The sequence below is a fragment of the Mytilus californianus genome, unplaced genomic scaffold (assembly GCF_021869535.1).
Source record: "Mytilus californianus isolate M0D057914Y unplaced genomic scaffold, xbMytCali1.0.p SCAF_9, whole genome shotgun sequence".
Classification (NCBI taxonomy): Eukaryota; Metazoa; Mollusca; class Bivalvia; order Mytilida; family Mytilidae; genus Mytilus; species Mytilus californianus.
Window position 1 is genome coordinate 45654129 of NW_026262745.1, and position 12690 is coordinate 45666818.

The window sequence follows — 12690 nt, forward strand, 5'->3', positions numbered from 1 at the left end:
GATTCAAGAAGGTAATATTGTATTATGTGTGTATAGTTCTCGAAAACATTAACTCCAGTGTGTGTGTGTGTGCGCGCGCTCTTAAAACCATTAATTTTAGACAAGGTTCTGGAACTTAAATCAGGTTACAACACCGGATATGCAGTTACAGTAAAAGGTTTCAAAATTTAAAATAGGTATTGAGAAGCCGTGGATGTATGCAAGGACCATAATAATGATGCTTTCAAATCTGTTGACTTACACCAGTGTTACTAGCAAAAACAAACATATACAAGACATACTAGCATGGTTCAGCGTCAGGCGAAAAAAATGTAACAAGGTAGGGACACACACTATTAGCACGGTAATACATTCTTTTGCATCCACTGCCTTGGTTAAAGATATATTCGAGCGATTTGGTGAACAAATTATACGAAAATGTCTATAAAACCAGGTTTAAACAACTATTTTCTTCGGAAAATGCCAGTACCAAATCAGGAATATGACAGTTGTTTTTCGCTTGTTCCGTTGATCGATAGCGTTTGATTTTGTCAGTGTATATGGACTTCCCTCTTTTGAATTTGCCTTGGAGTTCGGTATTTTTGTTATACTTCATGAATGCATTATGTCATTAAGTGGAAGAAAGAAGATAAACACATGTTCATATGTCATATTGTTCTTGTGGAAATGAAGAAATCCATCCAGATAATGTTTGGAATAGAATACCAAGAAACTTTGTAGATGCTGAAAAACATAATAGTATTACGACTTTTTATACTTGCACATCATTATAAATGGACATGTGTGCATTAGGTAAACAAAAAGTAGGAGAAGTGGATGCATTATAACAGCTACTGCTCATCTATATATGCCACCATTATACTTAGTGACTGAAACAAGTATTATAATGCAGACGCTATTTGATGCATGCTTCATTAAATATCGTTCCTATATATAAAAGAGAGACGGAAGATAAGAGAGGGATATTCAAAACATTACAATGTTTTATTCTTTTCATGAAATGCACACATATATATTCTTTTCTACAATATAATTAGCAGCTTTTAACTATTGATTCTTGATATTGCCACGTTTTATATTTTTTGCCAGATGTGGAGTAGGATCTGCTTAACCTTCACAGTATCTATGATGAGTTTATTTTTGACCTTGGTTCCAGACCGAAATAATTTAACATTGAGTATAAATAAGAAGATGTGGTATGAGTACCAATGAGACATCTCTCCACCCAAGTCACAATGTATAAAAAGTTAAAAATTATAGGTCAAAGTAAGGCCTTCAACACGGAGCCTTGGCTCACACCGAACAGCAAGCCATAAAGGGCCCCCAGAATGACTAGTGTAAAGTAATTCAAACAGGAAAACCAACGGTCTAATCTATATAAAAACGAGAAACGAGAAAGATCTATGAACCACACCAACAAACGACAACCACTGAACAACAGGCTCCTGACTCAGGACAGGTGAATGTCTATTTAAGATGTATATTAAAGGTTGATCTGTAAAAAATCTATTTGTTTTTACTTAATTTGTTTTCTAAAATAATTTGAAGACTTTTCATATCTAATTTTGCTTACCAGTAAAGGAATATGCTTTTTATATTTATCTCCTTTACAAAGATTTTAAAATTCATACACCCAGGTTATTTCAAACAACTATAACACCTAGATAATATTAGTGTTAATACTCCTCAGCTAATCTTTCGGCGGCGAAAAGTCATGAAGTTCTCACTCCGTCTAATACCTTTCGAGTGACTTTTTTTCCCATTTATGTGCTGTTTGTGGATTACGTCCTGTAGCGTTGGACGTTGGACAATGACAAAAAAGCTGCGTCGTCTACTCGGTGAAAACTCAGAGGGTAAATGGAAATAAAAGATCCTGAGAAACTGACAGCGTTTAAGGACGCAGATCGTCACTGTTCTGCACTGAACGTAAATTCGACTGTCATACAAGTGAGAGGTTTGGCTAGCTTTAAAACCAGGTTTAATCCACCATTTTCTACATGAGAAAATGCCTGTACCAAGTCAGGAATATGACAGTTGTTATCCATTCGTTTGATGTATTTGAGCTTTTGATTTTGCCATTTTATTAGGGACTTTCCTTTTTGAATTTTCCTCGGAGTTCAGTATTTTTGTGATTTTACTTTTTTCCATGAGGTTAGTTAAACAAATTCTATTTGAAAAGATGATGCAAGGGTTAATCAAATATATAAAGTCTTCTGCTAAATTTATGACTTTTACAAGTTTAAAGTTTGAACGATAATTGAATAATATTGAAGGACATACACGCTAAGAAGGTCTTGTGTTTGCCTCTTTCCTCGCCTCTTTCGGATTTTAGTACTAGTATTTGGCAAAGGTTCGGAAGATAAACTTGAGAAAAGTAAAGAAAAACTTGATCAACTGGACGTCGATTTGTTGCCGAAGTTTACTAACAATAATAGAGAACATGATTCTAGAGCTTTGGTACACCATGATAGCTGGTAAAAGAAAGTTCCTAGATACAGTTTTAATATTTCAACTTACAATTCAAGTTCGGCTGATAACGAACGTTCTATGCTTGGTTTAATTAAGGAACTCTTGTGAGATCTACCTAAAGGATGAATAAATACTCTTTGAAAAAAAAAGAATTGTTCAACCTGTTAATCTGCCAGATGCAACGACAGTTTTTTACAGTACATTGTTTCATAGTTCCCAAAATGGCAAAATGAGATCAGTAGTTAATCTCAAACACTTCAACAGGTATCTCAAGAAAATAAAATGCTTCGCTGGGGCGCAGCTTGATACGACCGCAGAGGTCGAACCCTGAACAGTTGGGGCAAGTATGGACACAACATTCAAGCTTGATACAGCTCTGAATTTGGATTGTTATTAAATATTTGACACAGCATAGGTTTCTGACACAGAAAGAATGTGGTCTAAGAACTTGAATTTTTTTTAATTTACCTATTATGGTCCAATGTCCAAAATCAATATACATGGTTAGATTCAGCATATCAAAGAACCCCATATATTCAATTTTTGTTAAAATCAAACAAAGTTTAATTTTGGACCCCAACTTGGACAAACTTGAAAACTGGGCCCATAATCAAAAATCTAAACACGTTTAGATTCAGCATATCAAAGAACCCCAAGAATTCAATTTTTGCTAAAATCAAACTAAGTTTAATTTTGGACCCTTTGGACCTTAATGTAGACCAATTTAAAAAACGGGACTTAAAATTAAAAATCTAAATACACGGTTAGATTTGGAATATCAAAGAACCCCAATAATTCAATTTTTGATGAAATCAAACAAAGTTTAATTTTGGACCCTTTTGACCTCAATATGAACCAATTTGATAGAGGGGCCTACAAATAAAAAATCTAAATACATGGCTAGATTCAGCATATCAAAGAACCTCATATATTCAATTTTTGTTGAAATCAAACAAAGTTTAATTTTGGACCCCAATTTGGACCAACTTGAAAACTGGGCCCATAATAAAAAATCTAAATACATGTTTAGATTCAGCATATCAAAGAACCCCATATATTCAATTTTTGTTGAAATCAAACAAAGTTTAAATACTGGACCCTATCTTGGACCAACTTGAAAACTGGGCCCATAATCAAAAATCTAAACACATGTTTAGATTCAGCAAATCAAAGAACCCCAAGAATTCAATTTTTGTCAAAATCAAACTAAGTTTAATTTTGGACCCTTTGGACCTCAATGTAGACCAATTTAAAAAACAGGACCCAAAATTAAAAACCTAAATACACGGTTAGATTTGGAATATCAAAGAACCCCAATAATTCAATTTTGGATGAAATCAAACAAAGTTTAATTTTGGACCCTTTTGACCTCAATATGAACCAATTAGATAACGGGGTCCACAAATAAAAAATCTAAATACATGGTTAGATTCAGCATATCAAAGAACCCCATATATTCAATTTTTGTTGAAATCAAACAAAGTTTAATTTTGGACCCCAATTTGGACCAACTTGAAAACTGGGCCAAAAATCAAAAATCTAAATACATGTTTAGATTCAGCATATCAAAGAACCTCAGATATTCAATTTTTGCTAAAATCAAACAAAGTTTAATTTTGGACCCTTTGGACATTAATGTAGACCAATTTGAAAACTGGACCCAAAATTAAAAATCTAAATACACTGTTAGATTCGGCATAACAAATAAATAAATGTGATCAAAGATTTTACAAATCTAATGCGCCATACTGTGCAATTAAAGATTACTTCTTGAAATTTTTCAATATTTGAAATTTGAAAAAAAAATAATATTTGAAGAATAATTCTTTTTAATTTTTGAAATCTGAAATGAGAAAAAATTGGCCCCCCACAATTTCTTTTTATCCCCCCCCCCTTTTTCCCCCAAAAAAATTCTTTCCCTCAAGATATGGTCATAATCTCAATTCAAATTTCCAATGGAGTTGGTAACCATAATTACCCATTTAAATTTACCATAGTGCTAACTTAATCTATTTTATAATAGAATTAATAAAAATATAGTGTCAAATCTTTCATATGGATTTTTTTGTAAAAAAAAAAGATGAAAACATTTGCAGATATTTTTACTGGTCTTCCTTTATAAATATGCATTTCTTTAAACATAATTTAAAAGCAGTGTAAGGGAAGTAACCAAAACGTTGTATTTGGATTACCTCCCTTACACTGTTTTAGATTATCTTTATTGTTCATTAACCATTACTTTATACATAATTTAAAAGCAGTGTAAGGGAGATAATTTCAATGATGTATTTGATTTATCTCCCTTACACTGCTTTAAATTATGTTTTGTACTAAAGTATTTGTCCATTAACCAGGACAACCTTGTTTTTCCCCCTTTTTTGCCCCTAATTCCTAAACGGTTTGAGCCATAACCCCCCAAAGCAAATCCTAACCATCCCTTTGTGGTATGGAAACTTGTAGTATAATTTCAGAGAGATCCATACACCGTTCCACAGTTATTGTCTGGAAACTAGAAAATGCTCATTTTTGGCCCCTTTTTGGCCCCTAATTCCTTAACTGTTGGTACCATAACCCCCAAAATCAATCCCAACCTTCCTTTTGTGGTATTTAACCTTATGGTCAAATTTCAAAAAGATCCATTCACTTAAACTAAAGTTAGAGTGCGAAAACCAATATGTATTCGGACGACGACGACGACGACGCCGGACGACGACGACGACGACGACGACGACGCCAACGTCATACCAATATACGACCACAAAATTTTTTTGCGGTCGTATAAAAAATGACAAAAAGGCGCTGAGCATAGTGGAATACAGGACACTTGACCATATAGTTTAACCTCTTGAAATGAATTTAATTATAGCAGTAAAAACATTGCAAGTATATCAGATTTTGAATTCAAAACCAGTGACATCACTAAATCTTTGTTTGGGCCAATTTCGGCTCCCAAACTCCTTACAAAAATTCGTAAGGGGTTACCGCGGAACCATGTGTCTCGTCTGCGATTGCTGCTGTCAGTGTAAAAGTGTAATGTTGACCTAAAAAGTGAGTCCAATTATCAGTAAACTACAAACATTTTCTTTAGATGCTATTTCTTGGTCTTGAAGATTAGCGTCTGTCCAAGTTTCTCTTGTTTTTTACAAGTCAAGCTTCCCACCTCCTCAAAGTTATAAAATGTTTGGATAAAGCACTGTTTTGTTCCCACATATGATCCGAGTAGCATAAACATTCAGATGATCTAGGTGTTAATAGAAATCTATCATCTGGTGTTTGCGAGTTATGAGAACGTTGTAAGGGAGATAAATCTGGGGTCACATGCCCAATAATATTGTTTAAAAAACTGATCAAAGAGACCAGGCTTAGAATTTCGTACGCAAGAGCCGCATTTCATCTACAAACGACTCAGCTGGGATTAAACCAACAACCTCTCTCACTCGAGGTGCAACTATGAAATGACCCAGGCATTTCAGAAAAGGACAGATGTACAATACATGCAAAAGATAATTTGAAGTCTCTAAACAGAGAAAATCATAGTGACTTTATTAGTAATTTTATAAAGACAGTTTGTGTTTGTGCTGTTGGACAGATATAAAGTATATGCAAATGACAAAAAAGAAAACTGCCAACAAACTTTAAAAGATTCGACGTTGAAGGCCTCAATATGAATTTGAGATGAAGAACAGCAACATTGTGTTTTTGTTTTGTTTCATATGCTTGCATTTATTTGTGTCATTTCCTCTTTCCACAAGTTTAGAAATACAATGGGATTGTTTTTTGACAAAACCTTTACAATACTAGAAATCACAGCAATCTTAGATATCTTGCCTGGTTTTGTTTATTAAAAGGATGGAGAGAACTAGACATTTATTCTAATTTTGGAATACATTAGTCCTATAAGTTGATGGCTCCTTTTCAAAAATAAATAATAAAACAATATCAAATGGATATTTTAATCCCACAATTTCCAGAAATTGTACTGAGACATGTAAACCATCTACAAATTTACAGATCAACAATTGGCTTTTGTTATGTTGAACTAACATATCAGTCTATGTTTTTTCTGTTGACAGAAAAGTTTAATTCTAAATCATGAGGAAACATTTTGAATTATTAGTCATGAGTTAAAAAATAAATATTAGTAATTTTTATATATCTGTATTCAAAAGAACAACAGCTTACTGCAATTGGAATATACATGTATATATATATATATATACTACAGATGTATCAACAGGTATTGCATAAACTTTAACAAACCTAAATAAATAAAATATATAAAACATTATTTTCACCTTTTTTACTAAATACTTCTAGCCTATACAGCTAATTTGCAAAACAATATCTTTTACATTTATTCTAATGTCATAAGAGTCTATATAAAATCTTCTGACATGAAAGAAAAAAAAACAAATATGGATACACAGTTTTTGAATTTCTTAAACAGTTCAAAACAGACAAACAATTACAACAGCCACAAAAAGAACTGCCCTGAGAATAGAAAACTGGGATTTTGAAATTTCAACTTAACACATCTTATTGGTCAATTCTAACACTACATGGAACAAGCAAACACAAATTGAAAAAAAAATAAACAACACCACACCCTGTGATCATTGAGAAACATTATTCAGTTATCGTACTTAACAAATTCACCTAATGATAGAATTCATCATTTCAGTTATAGAGTGTTATTAATCTCCTTTTAAATTTAGTTCTTCATCTATTTTTCCTTGCTCCATTTTCATTTAATCTGGACCATTTATTTTTTGTTTAACTACTCTTGACAATAACCTTTATGGAAGAAATATTGGGCCACCATTTTCTGTTTTTATTTTACTGTTTTAGTATTTTTAAAGGACTATTTTTTTACCTTTTAACTTTCATGGTTGTATCTTAGATGAGTTCTTTATTTTGTATGCATCTTCTGTGCCTTGTGACTTTGTTAAGGGGATAACTAAAAAAATGTTTTTCTATATAACTGATAATACCTTGGTGCACTAATAAATCAACACACATATGAAGCACATAAAAAAAACACCTCTAATCATGCCAATAAGAATAACATCTTATTACAGTATGGCACCCTATAGATTTCATTGCTATATGTGTGTATGTTCAAAATTTCAACCAATAAATGTAGTGTTCTAATTAGTGTTCTAATCTTAATGATTCTATATACATGTAGTTAACATATGGGGAAATCATTCCCAGGTAAATGAAACAAAACATTGCTGTTTAAAAAAACTGATGTTCTTTTTGGATAATTTTTATACCAATCCCCTTCAGAAAATAAAAAGAGCAATTGGGGTGCCTGTTATTGATTTGACCATGTATCTAAAAATTGTATTTCCAAGATAATTAAAGAAATTTCTGTTTTGTTCATTAAAAAAAAACCATATTGTCTCAAAAATATAAAATGATGGCACCCATAATTGTATATGATCATTAAGATGTTCAGATTTTTCTATACTTTTGAAATCTTTATACTTTATAACTACAGGTTTATGAGTGTAACCTGGTACAACTGATTTTCCTGTCAACTTGTAACGACTGAATCGTTCACTATAACTAAAGAACTAGAGCACTACAAAATCGGGAACCCAGCTGAAATTTAACCTACACCACTGCAATATGTGGTACAGCAAACCTATATCATTTAAATAATTCTACTGTTGCAGTGAACAATAAATCAAGAATTAATCAGTCAACAACATTTATAATGTAAGTAGTGATAAAACTGAATACATCGATTTTCTTTGATTTAAGGATGTTCGCTCCTCTGTTTCAAAATAACAAGCTTTTTAAAAGACTGTTATAAATTGATAGTTTATAAATAACGGAGCTTAAAAAGCAGAAAAAAATGACAGGTCAGTGTCCTTGTTTTTGTAATAAAAGTAATTGAAAATTTTTCATACATCTAACATTTTCACCTTTATCCTTACAAAAACTATGAAAAATTAACAAGGATTTTATGAGATTTTCAAAAATGGCTTTTTAAACAACATGTTATAAAATTATGAAAAGAAAAGTAGGGGTAGGCGGGCATAATTTTTTATTGGTGCTACATGGATAAAACTAGAGGATTCCAAATATTTGACAAAAACTCTAAAGCAAAAGTAGCATACATCCTTTATTCAAATTAAATTAGAAAAGTACATTTTCAAAGATATGAAAGATTTTATAGTAGATATTTAATCAATGTTTTTACAACCCCATGAACATGAAAGCATGACTTTAATATCTATAAATATTTTAATCATTTATTCAAATATAAAACTTAACTATTGAACTACAAGAACTTAAACACTTAAATTCCACTATCCAGTAGCTAGAAAAAGGAGATGTCAACCTCATTGAAAATGCTAGTCTTCATTAATGAGATGCTTTGATATGAAAATGGTGTTAAAACATACTGTTGACTTATCAGGAGTTATCTCTCTGAAGTGTTGTGAATTCATAAAATAATTGTTTTCAAGCATATCTTGAATCAATGAAACTTACTCACATATTGAAAGGTCCTGGACATGGTTCATGGTTTTAGACTTTCAACATAACAACTATTAACAATCTGATTAAAATAAAAAATTCTGTGTCCACGCTTTCTTTACAAGCATCTGACAATACTTGGTTCTGATTTCTTGTCTGTGGAAATAATTACATCAGCCAATGAAATTCCTGCCTTTAAATTTTTGAAGGTATGTATCATTACAACAAAATGAGAGGATATCAAAAGGTCTATAAAACAGAAAGTAGAATATATCAAAAGGTCTATAAAACAGAAAGTAGAATATATCAAAAGGTCTATAAAACAGAAAGTAGAATGGAGCATAGTCAGATCTTTGAAAGCTAAGGGTACACAGAGGATCTGTATTTTAATCAGATTATACTCTAAAAAAATAATAAAAATAATAAGTACCCAAAATAAAAGCCCTTTCATGGTATGAAACAAATAATTTACATAATAATGCACATTACCATTACGTTTTACAATTTTGATATATATCATATGTAAAAAACAATAATTCTAAAGAAATATGAATTGTATAGGATATGAATATGACTAGAAGCTATATTTTCAATCTAAATCTCTATACTCATATATGAAACAAAGTTTCTATACTCATATATGAAACAAAATTTCTATACTCATTTATTAAACAAAATTTCTATACTCATATATGAAACAAAATTTCTATACTCATATATGAAACAATTTGCTATTTAGCAACAACAAACATAGCTAGATTAGAAAAGTATCCTTTTTTATGATCATCCAAACATACATGTACCATCTGCTCAGGCAAATTATCTAAAAGTGTTAAAAAAATTGAAAATATTAACACCGACTAAAAAAATTGAAGAATCTTAATTGTGGATTATAATTACCAATTTAAATTTGTGGGTACCTATTTCAGTTGGATGAGGAAAATGTTTTTTCTTGGATACTTGATTGTTTAGTATTATGGTACTTTGCATTTAAGTCTAAAAGATTTTTTTACTTTGAGGAACACTTACTTTTAAGTACTATTTGTACCCACGAAAATTAATATGGTACAAATAATGATAAATCACAGTATTTGAAAAAGAAACATTATGAGATAGATATTCATGGACAAATATTTCATGAAATGCTACAAAATAGTCAACATATCTATGGCACAATATCTTCAACAATGATTTGAATTTACATAAAGATCAATATGGCTCCAAGCAACATTTTGACCGTCTGCTACCATGCTTTTATAAGGGTTTAAAATTAAAAAGAAAAGTTGACAACAAAAAACATAGAATCTATATTGTTATTTGCTTTCATTGAAAAATATAGCTGCACTTATAAAAATTAATTTGACAAAAATTTCCATTAATGAATCAAATACAATAATACAGAACTGCATGACATTCATGTGTTAATTACATTTTTCCCCTATGTAAACTTTAAAAAAATATTTAAATTAAAAGAGATATCAATTTTCTTGCCTGAGGTAGTTAATGCAACAGCAAAAATAAAAGATAAACACCAAAGTAACTGGTTCTTGTCACATCAAACTCAAAGGGCCTTGGACAAAATTTAATAGGTACATTCAATAGACATTTCCATGTTTTGATATATATTTTTTAATCTTAACTTACATTTTAAGTACCTTGTATAAAATTCTTGAAGAATTTGATAAAACCCTTTTAAGAGTGCGTTTTTATACATCTATGACAATACTGTAAATTCAGAAGTTTAATGACAAGGATTTGCCAAAATAAAAACTTGCATTATAAATTTAAAAGGTCTTATTTGTATGTAGAATTTCCACAAATCGTAATAATTAATCTTGCATTTCTGTTCCTTGTTCAAAAATCGCATTAATAAATGCATGCAAAAGTTTATCATTCAGATTCTTGAGAAAATCAATTCTTACACAAGAAAATAAATCTTTCAAATTGAATAAATATGATATATGGATTTAAATGAAAAATGTCAAAAATTATGATGAAACTTCCAAGCTGAACTGGTTCTCAATGAGTATTAACACAAAATGTTAAGTATTATTTTAGAATGGGCTCTGACAAAAAGCTTGTAAACATTTGAAGCATAATTTACAATTTTTATAAATATTTCCTCCAGTTTATATTTCAAACAAGAATCTTCCATTATCAAGGATTCACAAAACTGTGTTACTTACATCTTATTTTACAGCTATATTTCTATTTTGAATTTAGAATGCCTCAGTATGAATTACTTAACATTTGGCAAGATCATATCATAAGTTGGGTTCCATCTCACCTTGAACTATATCATCATTTTCATTTAAAAAAGTTAAAATATGCTTCACATGGAAAAAAAATAAAAAAATATTCATACTTAGCACACTACTGTTATGGGCATAGGACTTCTTGCATGGGACTTTATCAATTACTACTGTAAAAGTTATATACTGCAGAAAAGTTTTTTAACCACAACTAGTAGAATGCAACAATGAAAAAAATGTCTCTGTCCCAAAAAATATATTTATCAAAGAAATGTCATCTGATATGTAATCGTACAACTTTCTTTGCAAACTATTCGTTGTTAGAACCAACATTTTCTCTGAATACTCTAGTGTTTTATTGTTTTTATCTTATTGAAAAAATCTAAAGTAAGTTTTTATGTTCGAATCTGAAAAGAAGTTATTAGCATAAATTTGATCATGTAAAAAGAGATATAAATAACAAAATGAATGTACACAACCCAAAGGTATTAGGGATCATAGATTTATTCTTACGAGGAAGCTCCGAGCATGCTCGGAGGATGCTCGGAGCTTTTTAAGAAGGCTCTTCTCAGCAGTTAATGTGACAATAATTATCATGATCCATTAAGATGTCAATCAAATCTACACCACTTCTATGATAAGGAAAGTAGAGCATTATAGAGGAAGCTCCATTAACACCTGTGTAAACATCTAGTCTATTCAAATACATTTTGCATGAAATTTTACAAAACTATAAAATAGATTAAAAATTCTTCAACAGTGCTGTGTAATGCTTGGAAAGAAATCTCAAGTCTCCACAAAAAGTAAAAGTCATTTAAATATTTTCTTATTATATTTAATAATCATTCCTTTTTTTATAATAAAAAAATTCTCAAATTATATAATTAAATGATATGATTTAAGAATAGTTATATTATATAATATGCTACATAAAAGTTATAGAGAAACAAACAACAGTCAGGTGACGATACTAAAAGTAATTTTTTTTAGTCACTTTTATAATTATTTTTCATTTTTAAAAATTATTTAATAACTCAATAGTTATTTTAAATGTCAAATAAAGCATGGACTAAATGTAGTTTTTAAGAATTTTTATATCATTTCATTAAATAAAATTAAGTATTTATTCAATTTGAGATGAGTATAGAGCATGTAGAGAGGTTACTTTAAAAAATATAACTTTAATAAATTATTTTATACAACTTAAAAAAACTTAGTACTTACAATTATTTAAGGAATATATGTAATTGCTTTTGATTAAGATTCAAATTATAAATAACTTCAAGTCTAAAAAAAGGTTCCATATCTAGTTATAACTGTCTATCTCTATTAAAGATTTTAAGGGAAAATGATATTTTAATAGCCCCAAGAGGCCAATCTTTGACCAAGAAGTGTGGCATCAGAAAAGCAATTAGTGCTTGTTGAGGATTTAAATAGTTTTACTAGTATATTTCATGGGGAAAATAACCAGATGTCTGTG